We start from the raw sequence: 14,076 nt of genomic DNA on the forward strand, positions 1-14,076 counted from the left end.
CTGCCTGCAGTGCAGCTGTGTCCCTCCCACCCCCCACTGCCATGGGCTGCTCCTCCAGACTCCTGCTTGCTGTGCCAGGGGGGGGGGGAGCTAATGTCAGGGTGTTGCCCTTCCCCCTGCTCCTGCACCCCGCTTACCCCATCTTCCACAGAGCAGGGCTCAGGCCTGAGGCAAGCTGATCGAATTAACAAGGCAGTGTACTTAAGGGAAATGCACATATCTCCCTCCATTCCTGCTGCCTTGCAGAGTGAGAGCGTTAACCCTGGAGGGCTCAGCCAAGTGCCAGTTCATCATTTAGCAGTAAGGGAAAGATCCCACCCTCTGACTCCTCCACTTCAACCAAGCTTCACAATCATCATCACTGTGTACCAGTATTAAATTGTTTGTTTAAAACTTGAGAGAGAGCGTGTGTGTGTGTGTAAAAAAATTTCCCTTGAACCTAACCCCCTCATTTACATTAATTCTTATGGGGAAATTGGATTCGCTTAACATTGTTTCGCTTAAAGTTGCATTTTTCAGGAACAGAACTACAACGTTAAGTGAGCAGTTACTGTTCCAGGAACTATCTAGCTGTTCCCCTGTGCTGCCTCCCACTGCAATGGAAAGAAACCTTGATCTGTTGGTGTGATACACACACACAAGCTCTATGTGGATGTATACACCTGTTGGCACCCACACATACATGCACCATTACACACATTCACACAGACATCACATGTCTCATGGATACCACATGTAAACATACACATTAGACATATGCACAGAGTGATCACACCACAGCCACAGTTCACGCTCATTCTCTCTCTCTCTCACTCACACACACATTCTTGCACATTACAGACACAAAGGCAGGCGCGGGGAGAAAAAAATTGTGTTGTAGTTTTTAGTCTAAAACGTAGCTGTCTCTGCTGGGCGTATTGAACTGTTGGTGTGAGCAGAGTCTGTGTCCATGCCCTAGTGCTGTCATTTTCTCTGTCATGCTGTCTAACCTATTACTGTTGTGAATGGAGCCCTCACACTGGAATTGGATTCATTGGTTTAGATTTCCCTGATATGTAATTTTCCTAGGGGTTGCTGACTCCCTTCGAACGGCTACCCCAGGGAGCCAGAGAGGCCACAACAATCTCTGTGCTCTTGTTAAGCTCACTTCCTGCTTCCCCTCATTGTCTCCCTACTGCTGAGGACCAGGGCAGAAGTTGGGCTGTGTGTAGCAATATTTCCTATTCCTTACATCTTCCTCCAACATGTCGCCCTTAAAGACACATTTCCAATGCTGCAGGCACACCTCTGATGGCAGTGTTGACGTTCCCTGTGGTGGCTATCCCGGGTGATAAAGGTCTCTCTAGTCTTGCAGAGAAAGGCAGAACAAGAACAACTGGCTGGAAGTTAAAGCCAGGCAAATTCAAATTAGAAATAAGGTACACAATTTTTTAACAAAGAGCGTGATTAACTCCTGGAACAAACTTGCAAAGACAGTGATGGATTTTCTATCACTTGGCATCTTCAATGAAAACCAGACACCTTTCTGGAGGAGATTTTTTAGTGAAACATTAGTTACTAGGCTTCATACGGGAGTAACTGGGTGACATACTCTGGCCTGTGATCTACTGGAGCTCAGCCTGGATCATCTGCTGCTCTTAAACTCTGAAATCTAAGACTGAATTCTGGGTTTGGACCTTTGTCTCCAAGGGTTTGCTTGGAGCACGTGTAGTGTGGTTTTTGCAAAGCATTTCACCAGCAGGTTCTCACGAGCCCACACCATGTGGACTCATGCACACCACAGAGTGGGTGCAAACACCATCGACAGCAAGTCTATGTCTTTTGCACAGGTGTAAATGACTGCCCAAGGTGTGAGGGCAGTGGGAATCAGGCACACAGAGTTGCTCGTGAGAAATTCTTTGGTTACTTGTATTTCACTTTGCTGTCTCCAGTGTCTCATGAGAAAGCACTGGAGCTCCAGTCCCTGGGACCAAGGCTCTCCCTTGACCTGTGTGCCCAGTACATGGTGTACGTCCTGCCAGTTAGTGTAACACCACCAGGTCCAGCTCTCTGTTGCCCTGCACCAGGAACACTTATTTATACCAGTGCACAACACTAGCGGTTCAGGACGCCAGCATTTGCACCCCATTTGCAGAAATTACTGAGAGGCGTTTTCTGGCCTGCATGCTGCAGAAGGTCAGACCAGCTGCTCACAACAGTTCCTTCTGGCCTTAAAAATATATAAATCTGTGAAGGCCAATAAATGACAGAATTCTGTAGCTGTGCCGCCAATCCTCCCCACTCCCTCCTTTTCATGCTCACAGATCAAAGACGACGACAACAGGGACTCCAGCAGCTGCCAGTGTCATTTCAGGGCACTGAAACGGACAGGCTTAGACTGCCTGCTGTGCCGAGCTCTTCACAAAGGGGAGTGCTCCCTTCCATATCAATCCTTCAGTCTCTAATGGATGTGGGAGTGGGGGGGGGTAATTGAGTCCCTGATGAAAGCCACTGGGGGATGGCACACGAGGGCTTCGCTTCTGCTACCCACTGCTGTCCCATTTCCCTCCCTGCCAGCCCACCATGGGACAATGTCTATGACAAGGAAGTCTCTGAAATCCCAAAGCAGCAGCTCGGGGAAGATCTCATCGGGTGAAATTCACCCCCCGGAGGAGAGGCCAGCACCACCTAGGCACCACTTTAGTCCTGGCTCCTGGAGAAAGTATGTGGCAGATCAGAGCTGTGGGGCAGGGGACTCAGAACGCCTGGGTTCCTTTTCAGCTCTGGCCGAGAGAGCCAGGCACTTCTGGTCTCAAGTCCTAGCTTTGGGCCTGCCTGTGTTATCTCTGTTAAGTCGCTTAAATCTTTGTCTCTCTGTGTACAACAACCACCCTGGCCTGGCTCCCAGAAGGGTTACAGTGCTTGGTTAGTACTTGCCATACACTTGGAGACCCTTAGATGGAAGGGGCTAGAGCGGAGCAAGATACTGTAATCTATCCTGTTTATTTCATGATGATGTAATTGTGTTCCGATACACCTGACTCAGCCAAGCTCAGGGCCCCGTTGTGCTGGCTGCAGTGCAGACACCGAGGGTATGTCTACATAGGAAAAGCTGGGCCCAAGCTAGCGTGGGTCCCAATGGCAGTGAAGATAGAGCAGCAAGGGCCACTTCCGCGTGGGCTAGCAAACCTATTCCCAGGGTCTGTGCCAGGCTTGTGCTGCCGGCTGTTACCTGCACTAAATGGATTCGGGCTAGTCTGTGCACAACTTTTGCTGTGTAGACATACCCATGGTGTGAGGCTGTCCCTGATGACGCTTGACATGGCTGGGAAGGTAAATTCGTCCACGTTCCTTTAGAGTCCCATCTGCTCTGACACATTCGCACGTTGGGGTTTTTTAAAATAATGTTTGGGGCAAGGTCTTTGCTCAGTTGCAATGCGAGTTCTGGCCCCGAGTCCTGTCTCTGCTCAGGCTTTGCGCTGACCTGTGTAATCCATTCCACTTCTCATCTGAAAGGGGCACCAAGGACAGAAAGGATTCGTCTTTCACTCCTGTGCATTTTAAACTCACAACTGAACAAATTCTCATGAACAACAAGGACTCTGCTAGTAGGTAATTAATCCAAAAGGGCCTGTATCAAATTTTTCACAATCTCTTAGGCCATATTGATGAAACCCAATCTGCTCTGAACACACCCTGACGGTCGCATCTAGTTTTCATTTCTGGGATGTGATTTTCTTTGTTTTTCCCCCTCCAAAGCACCAACCAATGCGCAGGCTCCGTTATTTATTTAGAAAGGGAAGTGGATTATCCCAGCTCCACTTTCATACATCACCTGGCTTTCACACACAGAAACTAAATTGGTTCCAGAGATCAGATGAGTATAATGTTAGATCTGTGCAAGCCTTTGAACATGGCTAAATCTGGAAGCGTTAGATGTTAGTCTGTGAAGTTGCTGCTGCGTTAAATCATTATGAGCATGCACACGCACACACACAGAGTTTATCCCTTTCGAAGGGGGCGTGTGTTGCCTTTATCAAATCTTGTTTGTCATCTTACCAAAGGGGAAAAGGGGAATTGAATTTGTTTCACACGTTAATGGTAGCTTCAGCCCATTGACTTTGCTGGGCATTTTCATTACGTGAATATTGCACTGTTTGTAATTAAAGAATAAATGAGAGCTGGGAGTGAGTCAGAGACAAGAGGCAAAGGTGGGGGAGGTCGGTGAGGTATAAATAATATGGTGCTGAATGTGGTGTAAGAACCTATACAGAATAGACTAAAGAGTCATTGGGGAAGTGGAGGGGGAAAAAAGCCTCTAATGACCAGGAGCTGGACCAGTATATTGATACACTTACTTACCGTCACTAGCCGTCTCTGTGTCCTCTCTGGAGTTCCAAGCCGGTAGTGCAGTCCCTGGCAAACAAGAGAGACAAAGTTAGCACTCAAGTTGTGTGGAAGCCTGTTTGTATATCTTTTTTGTAGTTGTTTTCTTTATTAAACATCTTCTGTTTGAGATGGATGGTCATTCCAGAAATCATGGTGGAGCATTGACAGGGAAAGCAAAGGAGAACTGATGTCAGGATGAATGGGGAGGGCGGGGGAGGGAGAAAGAAGGAGGTGGGTGGAATGCCTGACTTGAAGGAGCCATGATCTTGGAGGAGCCATGATACACTGGCCATTATGATAATCTTTTATTTTTAATATCAGTGATGCTCTTGGACCATCTTTGCCAGGACGAGGTCATCCCTAAATAGCAGCAGAATCAAAAGTGTTGAGCCGTGTCACTTTTCATACCAGGGCAAACCGATAATACTTTACCCTTCCAAAGTGACTTTCATCTGAAGGTCCCCTGCTCTAACCATAAACCTTACTCCTCTTCCAGAGCAGAGAACAGAACCCCAGAGTCCTTATTCCTAGCATCCTGACACTCATGACTAGCCCCTGCTCCAGGCTTGGAATAAAACCCAAGAGTCCTGGTTCCCAGACTCCGCCGCCTCTAACCACGAGACACCATTCCCCTCCCATACCTAGAACCCAGGCATTCTGACTCCCAGCCCCCCTGCTACCACCACAGCACCTCATTCCTCTCCCCAAGTTATGACTAGCACCCAGGAGTCCAGGCTCCCAGACCCCCTACTCCACTCTAAATAGCAGACACCCTCATTCAGGATGAACTAATTTCACTTGGTTTTTTTACACAATTCAAATTCAGGAGTGTTCAAATGGGAATCTGCCACTTCCCTGTTCAGACAGGAATCGGCCCTTGCAAAGAGCCAGGTGGCGCTAAGCAACCCTAAGGCTCAGCTTGGAACAGCTTTTGGGAATTAAAATGTTTTCCTGACGTCAGCTTGTTCCTTAATGGCCTTCGATTGCCTACAAATTTCCTTGTCACGTTGAGAAATTCCCCAGCACAGAAAGGCAGACATGTCTGTTTTTCACGCAGCCTTGGTTTGGAGTCAGTGTCAGATGCTAAGAAAAAACTTCCGAGACCCCCTTGGCACTTTGGTGTTTGTCTCTCTCCACTCTGTGGCTCCTGACAGCAATCAGGAATCCCTCTCCCCCAAACAACCAACATTGCAAAAAGAGTTTAATTAGCCAGATGTGCTGGGAAAGTGTGTGCTGTGCCTCAGAGAACTTGGGGTGCCAACTGGCAGAGGGCAAAGGGGTACATAGGAGTTCATAGGGCTCCCCTGGGTCTGGTGTCTACGTAACAGTGTGACAAAGGGTGGCATGCGAGGTCTCTACCAACAGTCCATAATTCACTGTGAGATGGACGCCTGGCTGATATTTAAGGAGTTATTTGCCGTGTTGTTGTAGCCATCTTGGTCCCAGGATATTAGAGAGACAAGGTGGGTGGGGAACTATCTTGTGTTGTTTCTGTTGGTGAGAGAGACAAGCTTTCGAGCTTACACAAAGCTATTCTTCAGGTCTGCTGGAAGAGCTGGCTTTCAGCCCCTCTCCGACTCTAACCACTAGACCCCACTCCTCTCCCAGAGCTGGGAATTGAACCCAGGAGTCCTGGCTCCCAGGCTGCTACGCCACTCATTAGGCACTGCCTTCATCCTACTTCCCCCTGGACACATGATCACACCTTCTCCCAGGTCTAGCCAGCTGCATCTGCTAACACCTGTTGTGCCCCGGAGCAGGAGGCTCAGGCTTGTAAAGATGCTCTGCCCACACCGGGGCTGCGTGACCCTCGACTCTGCCTGCAACAGCTCCTGTCTAAAGAAGTTACCTGCCCTCAGGGTGGGTCTTTGCTGGCAGGGGAGAGTCTCCTTGGAGGTGAGCTGCTGAGCAGGAGTGGCATTGCAGTGCTGCACTGCTAGCTTGCCACGGCCACAGTCCTACTTCTAATGCAAGGGACTAGAACTCCTGGGTCCTATTCCCAGATCTAGGAGGGGCCCCAATCTCAGTCAGGTTCTCTAGGAGCTACTGTAGTGTTATCACTGCCAGCAGGTTTAACATTGCTCACTCATATTGATACCTGTCTGGGGCAAATGATGTTAGAGGCTCAGGTCAGATGGGAACCCAGGTCTTTTGGAAACTGCTCTGAAATTTATCCAAGAACTCTGGACTGTGCAATCTGGTCTCGATCTTTCCCATATGGCCTCTGCCAGGAGCTTTCCAGCAATTCCTTTCTCCAAGCGAGACTGCGGCCCCAGCGTGCCAGGCATTGCCCAGACCCCAGCCGCGATCGAGGCCCTGGTGTGCTGGGTTCTGCACAGACTCCCAAAAGCTCATCGTCTAAATGTGTTTTAGTTCAGTTTGCTAAACACTGACAATTTTTAACCATAGCCTGTAGAGATGTCTTACTGTTTTGCAGATAAGCTTGGTCCTCTCTGAAAGGCTAGGAAAAGAATTGCTCCTACTTTACTCCCTCCTAGAATTGGTGCTTACCGAACAATGCACCAACACATTTCCTTTGCAAGCAGCTGAAGCACTTTTCCCTTTAGCCTGGAATGGGCAATCATGGCGCCGTTTAAAAAAGCAACACAAGCCACGATTGGAAGTTGCCATTTTTTTTTCTTCCCATGTTTCACATCTTCCTCCCCACAAGTGAGATTCATTGGCCGGAATGATCCTGTTCTCTGCACAGCACACAGGCAACAAAGATTTCTGACACCAGATTGTTAAATTGCATCAGGGCAAATTAAAAACAGTCCCAGGATTGCTGAGCTGTGAGCAATCCACCAAAGAAGTTGTAAAATCACAAAAACGTCAACTGAGATTTTTCAGAACAAACACAGAACGATTCATCTAAACCACGAAGCTACAAAATTTTGCTGCAGCTCCTGTGAAACTCCCTAGGGCGAAGCAGCGTGAATCTCTCTTCGCACATACGGGGCCCAATTCTCTGTTGACCTGCATCTTGTCCAAAGATTCATAGATTTTACAGGCAGAAGGGACCATTAGATGACATAGTCTGACCGCATGTATGACAGGCCATAGAATTTCACCCAGTTACCCATGTGCTGAGCCCACTAAGTTGTGTTTGACTAAAGCAGCTTCGGGAAAGGCATCTGGTCTTGATTTGAAGACATCAAAAGATGGAGAATCCACCACTGCCCATTGGTAGTTTGTTCCTGGGGTTAATCATCCTCGCTGTTAAAAAGTTGTGCCTTATTTCTCATTTGAATTTGTCTGAGGCTACATGCAGCTGCTGTATGCACACATGTACATACACCCATGCAGCTGCTCTAAGCTGCAGGAGAGAGCTCTCCCACTGACTTAACTACTCCAGCCCCCGGGAGTGGAGATAGCTGTGCTGGCGGAGAAGATCTCCCACCGACATAGCGCTGTCCACACCGGCACTTAGGTTGCTGTAACATATGTCACTCCCGGGGGTTGTGTATTCACACCCCTGACTGACACAACTCATACAACCTAAGCAGCCGTGTGTACAGAGCCTGGTTCTTGTTCTGCCTTGCTCCCTTAGATTTAAAGGGCCCTTTAGTACCCGGGATTTTCTCCCTGTGAAATTGCTTACACACCACCGTCAAGTCTTCTTTTTGATGAACTAAACAGATTGAGATCTTTAAGTCACAGTGCAGTCATTGTCAGGACAGGGTAAAACAGGAACTCACTCTGGTTTAGTAGCGTTTTACACTGGTGTCAAGGACTGCTCCACCGAGAACTGAGACGGTAACTGCACCCAGACGCCCGTGCCTATTAACAATCCAGCCCATGGTCAGTTTCCTGGCAAAACACGAGCAAATGATCACATACTGAAACAAACAACAGGTGGAGAGTGCCTGTCCCAGAGACTGAGTGGGCTTCTAATTGTGTTTCCAGCCATGGAAGAGGAGGCAGAAATCTAATGAGGGACTTTCTAGCCCAGGACTGGCATTTGCAGACTTTTGCTCCCCCTCCCCACACCCTTTGCATGTAACAATGTCCCCACTGTAGCTTAAATGGGCTCAAATACAAGAAATCGGTTAAAGACTAATTAATGAAGCCTGCACGGTTTGTTTTCCGGTAAATGAAAAGAGGGAACGGCTGCCTCTACCTGCAGGGAAAATAGTGTCCTGCTATACACGGGCCAATTAAAAGAACAGATTTGTAAGATGAAACTTGTCCCCTCTCCCAGTCGGTAAAGGTACTCAGTCATTCTAGTCACGAGCTCTGAGGTCAGTTTTGTCGCTGTCTCCATCTCTGCGTCTCACTTCCTCACAGAACCTGCTTTGGAAAGAGACTTTCACCAAGATGGAGAAAAACGTAACATGAAATCCCTGCCCTGCATTTCCCTGGCTAGCAGGGGAGATATTCGCAGTTTGGGGCTGATGGAAACCTCCTAATCCGGCTCCTCCGGACACTGCAGCAAGGTTTATAACCCTACACTTTATGAAAAACACAGCAGGTTGCCACAAAAACGCTCGGGATGGCGTCAGTTCAGGCCAAGGCTTCATGGTAAGAGGTAGGAGAGGAATAGGAGCAGGTGGAGAAATAATTACTGAGATACGGCAGGGTTACTGCAATGGGACAGTGCTTGCCACGCAATCACAGCTCCAAGCTGAATGCAGTGCTTTCAAACAGCTGAGAGCTGCTGTGCAAGAAAACAATCAGTACTGCCTAGGGTCTGCTAGCTGGTCACCAGGTTATGTAAGGAAGATAGAGGGGAAAAGTCACTTTAAAGAGGGGTGTATGTCTGCTGGCTACCGCCCCCTCCTCCCGCCGACACACAACTCATAGCGATGTGTACATGCACACACGTACAGGGAGAAATCTGTGCACACCCCCGTTCCACAGCCAAACCTACCAAGGTGACTGCATATACACACACGTGCACACTCCCAAAGACATACATGCCCTGGCTGCACACCAGTCCCCGCTGGCAGGTCGGCCTTTAACCAGCTGTGGCTTTAGTAACACTAGATTAAAAATCCCTGCAGCTCAATTTTTCTTGGCTTCTGCTTTTGGGGAAGCTGGGGAGACAATACTCTCTGTGTAGGACCAGAAACGAAGGGAGGTGAGAAACCGCCCACCCATGTTTAGACTGGAGCTCTCGGTTACACTCACGAGGGGTTTCTCTCTTTAAATCCTTTTCACCTAATTGCTAGTCAGGTAGCTCAAGAGTTGCCATGATCACGGTCTATAAACACTGGCCCGGGGAGAAGATCTCTGTGAGCAAAGGGCTCTTTATACGAGCAGACAAAAGAGCATGAGATCTAATGGCTGGAAGCTGAAATCAGCATTGCTCAAACTGGAAACAAGGTACATATGGGGGGAATTAACCATTGGAACAGATTCCAGAGGCCGGTAGTGGATTTTCCATCCGTTGGCGTCGTTAAAGCCAGGTTGGGCATCTCTTTGCCAAGTCACTGGGCAGGATGCAGCAATCTCTGGGAGAAATCCTTTGGCCTGCGCTATGCAGGAGATCGGACAGGTTGACCACAATGGATCCTTCTGACTTTAATGTTCATGGGCCTGGTTCTCTTTTATTCTGAGTCCCTTGGCGTGGCCAGAGCACTGCAAATGAGACTCAGACCCTATGGACGATGCTGCTCAGACCCGTGTTCCATTGTCCGTAGCAGCCACGCTCCACCTGCTCTCCCCATTCCCCTGCTCCTTGCAGCACAGCTGTGAGACTGGTTCCGTTTTAACCCAAAAACATTATCTGAGCTGGTGAGTTACAGCCCAGCTGCCCCCTGGCCTGGCCCCACCATCAGTGCTTCCAAGGGTAAACGACAAGGCAACAGGATAAATTCCTGCCATCTTGTCTCCATCCATCAGTATTAAAAGCAGCGAGCGTCTGATTGGCTGCATGTACAACCTGAATGTCAGGGTGTCATTCACACAGAGCTGATACGCTACCACCTGCTGGAGTCCAACAGTAAGAGGATCCCCTCATTGCTGAAGACAGGAACACGCCTCTCAAATCAAGTGTTCAAGCAGCGTCCAGCAAAACTTCGGTAATCAAACCCAATGGGCTGGATTCCCTCTTCTGCTCCTTGCACCGTCATTTGCACCAGCACAAGGTGGTGCAAAACACTATCAATCAGATCTGTTCGCACTTTGCAGGCATGTAAATGATGGAGGATGCAGTCCAGTGTGATTCTAGCACTTTTCATCATGCCATGGGGATTTCTCTGCTCACTGGCTCCTAGCTGTGTCGCTCCACTTCCCACTGCCAGTGAGTGCAGCGGGGGGCGGGATGGACTCTTCCCCCCAAGCTCCTTCCCCCAAGCAAGACGGCTGGGGTGGGGGGGAGCAGAGCAGGCTGGGGCCGGGTTGTTCCACTTCCTGCCACTGGTGAGTGCGGGGTGGGGGGAGCGGACCCCTTCTCCCCAAGCCCCGTCCCATGAGCAACACAGCTGGGGCAGGAGGGAGCGGAGCAGGCTGGGGCCGGGTTGTTCTGCTTTCTGCTGCCGGCGCCAGGCCCCCTGCTTATCCCCTAGGCTGCTCTGGGCCTGTGGGGCCCCCCAAAGCGCCCCCCGCCCCCCAGCTCCTGCCACCGCAGTCCCGCAGGCCTTGAGTGCAGCCCAGACCCTCCACACGGGGGAGGTGCTTCGGCTGCATAGGGCACCATAATTGGTAGGAACAGGGCTGACAATAACGCTACCATGATTTGCACCAGCTGTGGCTGTAGATGAGTAGTGTCTAACAAAGTCTATTTGCACACTACCCATGCTGCTCCCCTTTGCTCTGCCCTACCCAATCACACACTTCCCTGCACCCTCCCCCGTGCCTGCACCGCTGAGGAAGTCACGCTTTCGACTGAATGTATTTGGAATAATAGCTAGCAAATCCCATAGCCCTTGGCAAATGGTACCTCTCGGCTTAAAATGCTGAAGTCTCCTAATGCAGATGAGCTAAAAAGGTTCGTTGGGAGTGTAGAGAGCTTCCTGCATTCACGTCCTGGCAAGGAGAATATCCTCTCAAGGACACGGAGGGATCACAACTCTTCCTCTGTGTAGAATTGATCATTCACTCCTTGTTAGAGGCAGAGAAAAGGTCACTGGGGGTTTGTGTAGAAGGTATTAATGGTGGGGACGGGGGGAGGAGAGACTCCTACGTGCGTTTAGAAAATAGGCAGCTGTTCCCGAGGTGGAAACATTGTCGAAAGCACAAAAAGCCTCTATGTATGAAAGGGCAACCTTGACCGCGTTGTCAGGCGACGGAGTCCGTTTCCGGGAGCGTGAATTTTCTCCTGACATCTCCATGCAGGAGCTGGGGCGCTGCAGCCTGTTTTAATTAGAAACAGCTGTAACTGCAGGTTGATTGTACATGCTGCTGACATACAGAAAGGTTCAGTGGCTATGAATTTGGACAGGTGGGGGGAGGGACCTGTGGTGAGTTCGGTCACAGAGACCCCCCCCTTAGGGCTACCACCTGACGTGCTGGAATTACCTCTGAGCCTGTTTTCCCTGCCAGCTTGGGATGCCTGGTTGAGCCAGACACACCAGCCTGCTGCAACCCAGACCCAGGTCTGGTCCATGCCCCCAAAGCTCCAGACTTTAACCAAAAACTGCTCAGCAGGTCACCTATCTCCAGCACCCAGACACCCAGTTCCCAATGGGATCCAAACCCCAAATAAATCCATTTTACTCTGTATAAAGCTTATACAGGGTAAACTCATAAATTGTTCGCCCTCTCTAACACTGATAGCGAGATATGCACAGCTGTTTGCTCCACCAGGTATTAGTCACTTAGTCTGGGTTCAATAATAAACAAAAGTGATTTTATTAAGAATAATAAGTACGATTTAAGTGGTTTCACTAATAACAGACAGAGCAAAGTAAGTCACCAAGCAAAATAAAACAAAACACGCAAGTCTAAGCCTAATACATTAAGAAACTGAATATGGGTAAATCTCACCCTCAGAGATGTTCCAATAAGCTTCTTTCACAGCCTAGACTCCTTCCTAGTCTGGGCCTAATCCTTTCCCCTGGTACAGTCCTTGTTAGTTCCAGGAAACATTTTAGGTGGAAACTAGGGGTTTTCTCATGACTGGAAGTCCTCTTTCTTCTGTTCCACCCCCTTTTATAGCTTTGGTACAAGGGGGGAATCTTTTGTCTCTCTGGGTCCTCACCCCGCCTTCTAAATGAAAAAGTACCAGGTTTAAGATGGATTCCAGTATCATGTGACATGGTTACATGTCCTATGAGACCCCAGCCTCCATTCTTCCAGGGCTGGCCCACAGGCACCCAGGAAGGTGTGCAAATAAACAGACCATTTACAACCAATTGTCCTAGTCAATGGGAGCCATCAAGCCTCCAAACCACCATTAATGGCCCACACTTTGCATAATTACAATAGGACCTCAGAGTTAACTTTATCATTCTTAAAAAGAACAGGAGTACTTGTGGCACCTTAGAGACTAACAAATTTATTAGAGCATAAGCTTTCGTGGACTACAGCCCACTTCTTATGCTCTAATAAATTTGTTAGTCTCTAAGGTGCCACAAGTACTCCTGTTCTTTTTGCGGATACAGACTAACACGGCTGCTACTCTGAAATTTATCATTCTTGTATCTGAAACTAGGAATATGCATTCATACAAATAGGATGAACACATCAGTAGATTATAGGCTCTGTAATACCACCTTACAGGAGACCTTTTGCATAAAGCATATTCCAGTTACATTATATTCACACTATAAGCATATTTCCATAAAACATTATGGAGTGCAACGTCACAGGACCTGTCCTTAAGACAGCAATAAAGTCTGTATTAATTTCAGCACAAGTGAGAGGTTTTGAAACCATCATGCCACGTCCAGTTATTTACTACCTCACGTCGGTGTCCCTTTTGCACACTAACTATAAACACGTCAGCTCTCAGGCCTGGTCTACACTGAAAAGTTACAGCGGTACAGCTGCATCATGGCCCCTGCCAGCCTCTGTGCAGACATTGCCCGCAGTGTAGGCACGGCGAGGCTAGCAGAACAGGGCTTCTCTCAACCGCGCTAACTTTGTTGGTTGGGGGGAGGGAGTATTCCTACACCGACAGAAAAAACCCTTCCACCCACGTCTGCCACAGCTACTCTGGGGGCCTATGCCACCCCTCCTCTGCCTAGCTACATGGCAGCATAGTCTCCACAGGCCAGGTGTCCGCTCAGAGTGGTCGCCAAACATTTTACTTTGTGCCCCCCTTACCACTGTTCGCACCTCCCCACCCCCACCCTGGCTGGGAGCGGGGCCGCAGTTGGGGCTGGGACCCAGGGGCCAAGGCGGGGCCAGGAGCAGAACTGTGGCAGACCGCAGTCGAGGGCCGGTGGCAGGGCCACAGCTGGGGAGGCGCTCCCTCCCTGCCCCAATTGGGGCTGGCCTGGGCCCCGCAATGCCCCCCTAGGGGGGTGTGCCTCACAGTTTGGGGGCCACTGTCTAGCAGGTAAGTCACTGGCTGGAAAGCCACAAGCTGTGGGCTCAGTACCTGGGTCTGTCAGTGTCAGTCATTGGGGCTGACGTTTTCAAGGGCCCAGCGCCCACAATGGGGGCCTGCGTTTTTAAGCTATGTGGAGCAGGGTCTCTGCCTTCCTCTGTGCTAGCACAGCGGCAGACACACAGATAAGTAATAACAACTGTGTCTATCAAGGCTTCCTCGCGAGTCTGTTCCCGGGCAGCCAGCTGAGTAAGGGCAGGTTTTCAGCAGCC

At 49.5% G+C, this 14,076-nt stretch overlaps 1 long non-coding RNA gene across 3 annotated transcripts in view; it reads right to left on the reverse strand.

Moving 5' to 3' along the window:
• LOC117888398 overlaps nucleotides 1-11,460 on the reverse strand; it is a 51,449-nt gene extending 39,989 nt beyond the window's left edge. The window contains exons 1-2 of one of the 3 annotated variants that reach the window (XR_004648326.1): nucleotides 11,252-11,457; nucleotides 4,342-4,395 (exon numbers count right to left, since the gene is read on the reverse strand). This is a non-coding gene — a long non-coding RNA (uncharacterized LOC117888398). Of the gene's footprint in view, nucleotides 1-4,341; nucleotides 4,396-11,251 lie in introns of all 3 variants that reach the window. The other 2 variants (XR_004648325.1, XR_004648327.1) reach the window with 2 other exon arrangements.
• Nucleotides 11,461-14,076: the final 2,616 nt, after the last annotated feature.

Source organism: Trachemys scripta, chromosome 16, assembly GCF_013100865.1.
Source record: "Trachemys scripta elegans isolate TJP31775 chromosome 16, CAS_Tse_1.0, whole genome shotgun sequence".
In the NCBI taxonomy this organism is placed as follows: Eukaryota; Metazoa; Chordata; order Testudines; family Emydidae; genus Trachemys; species Trachemys scripta.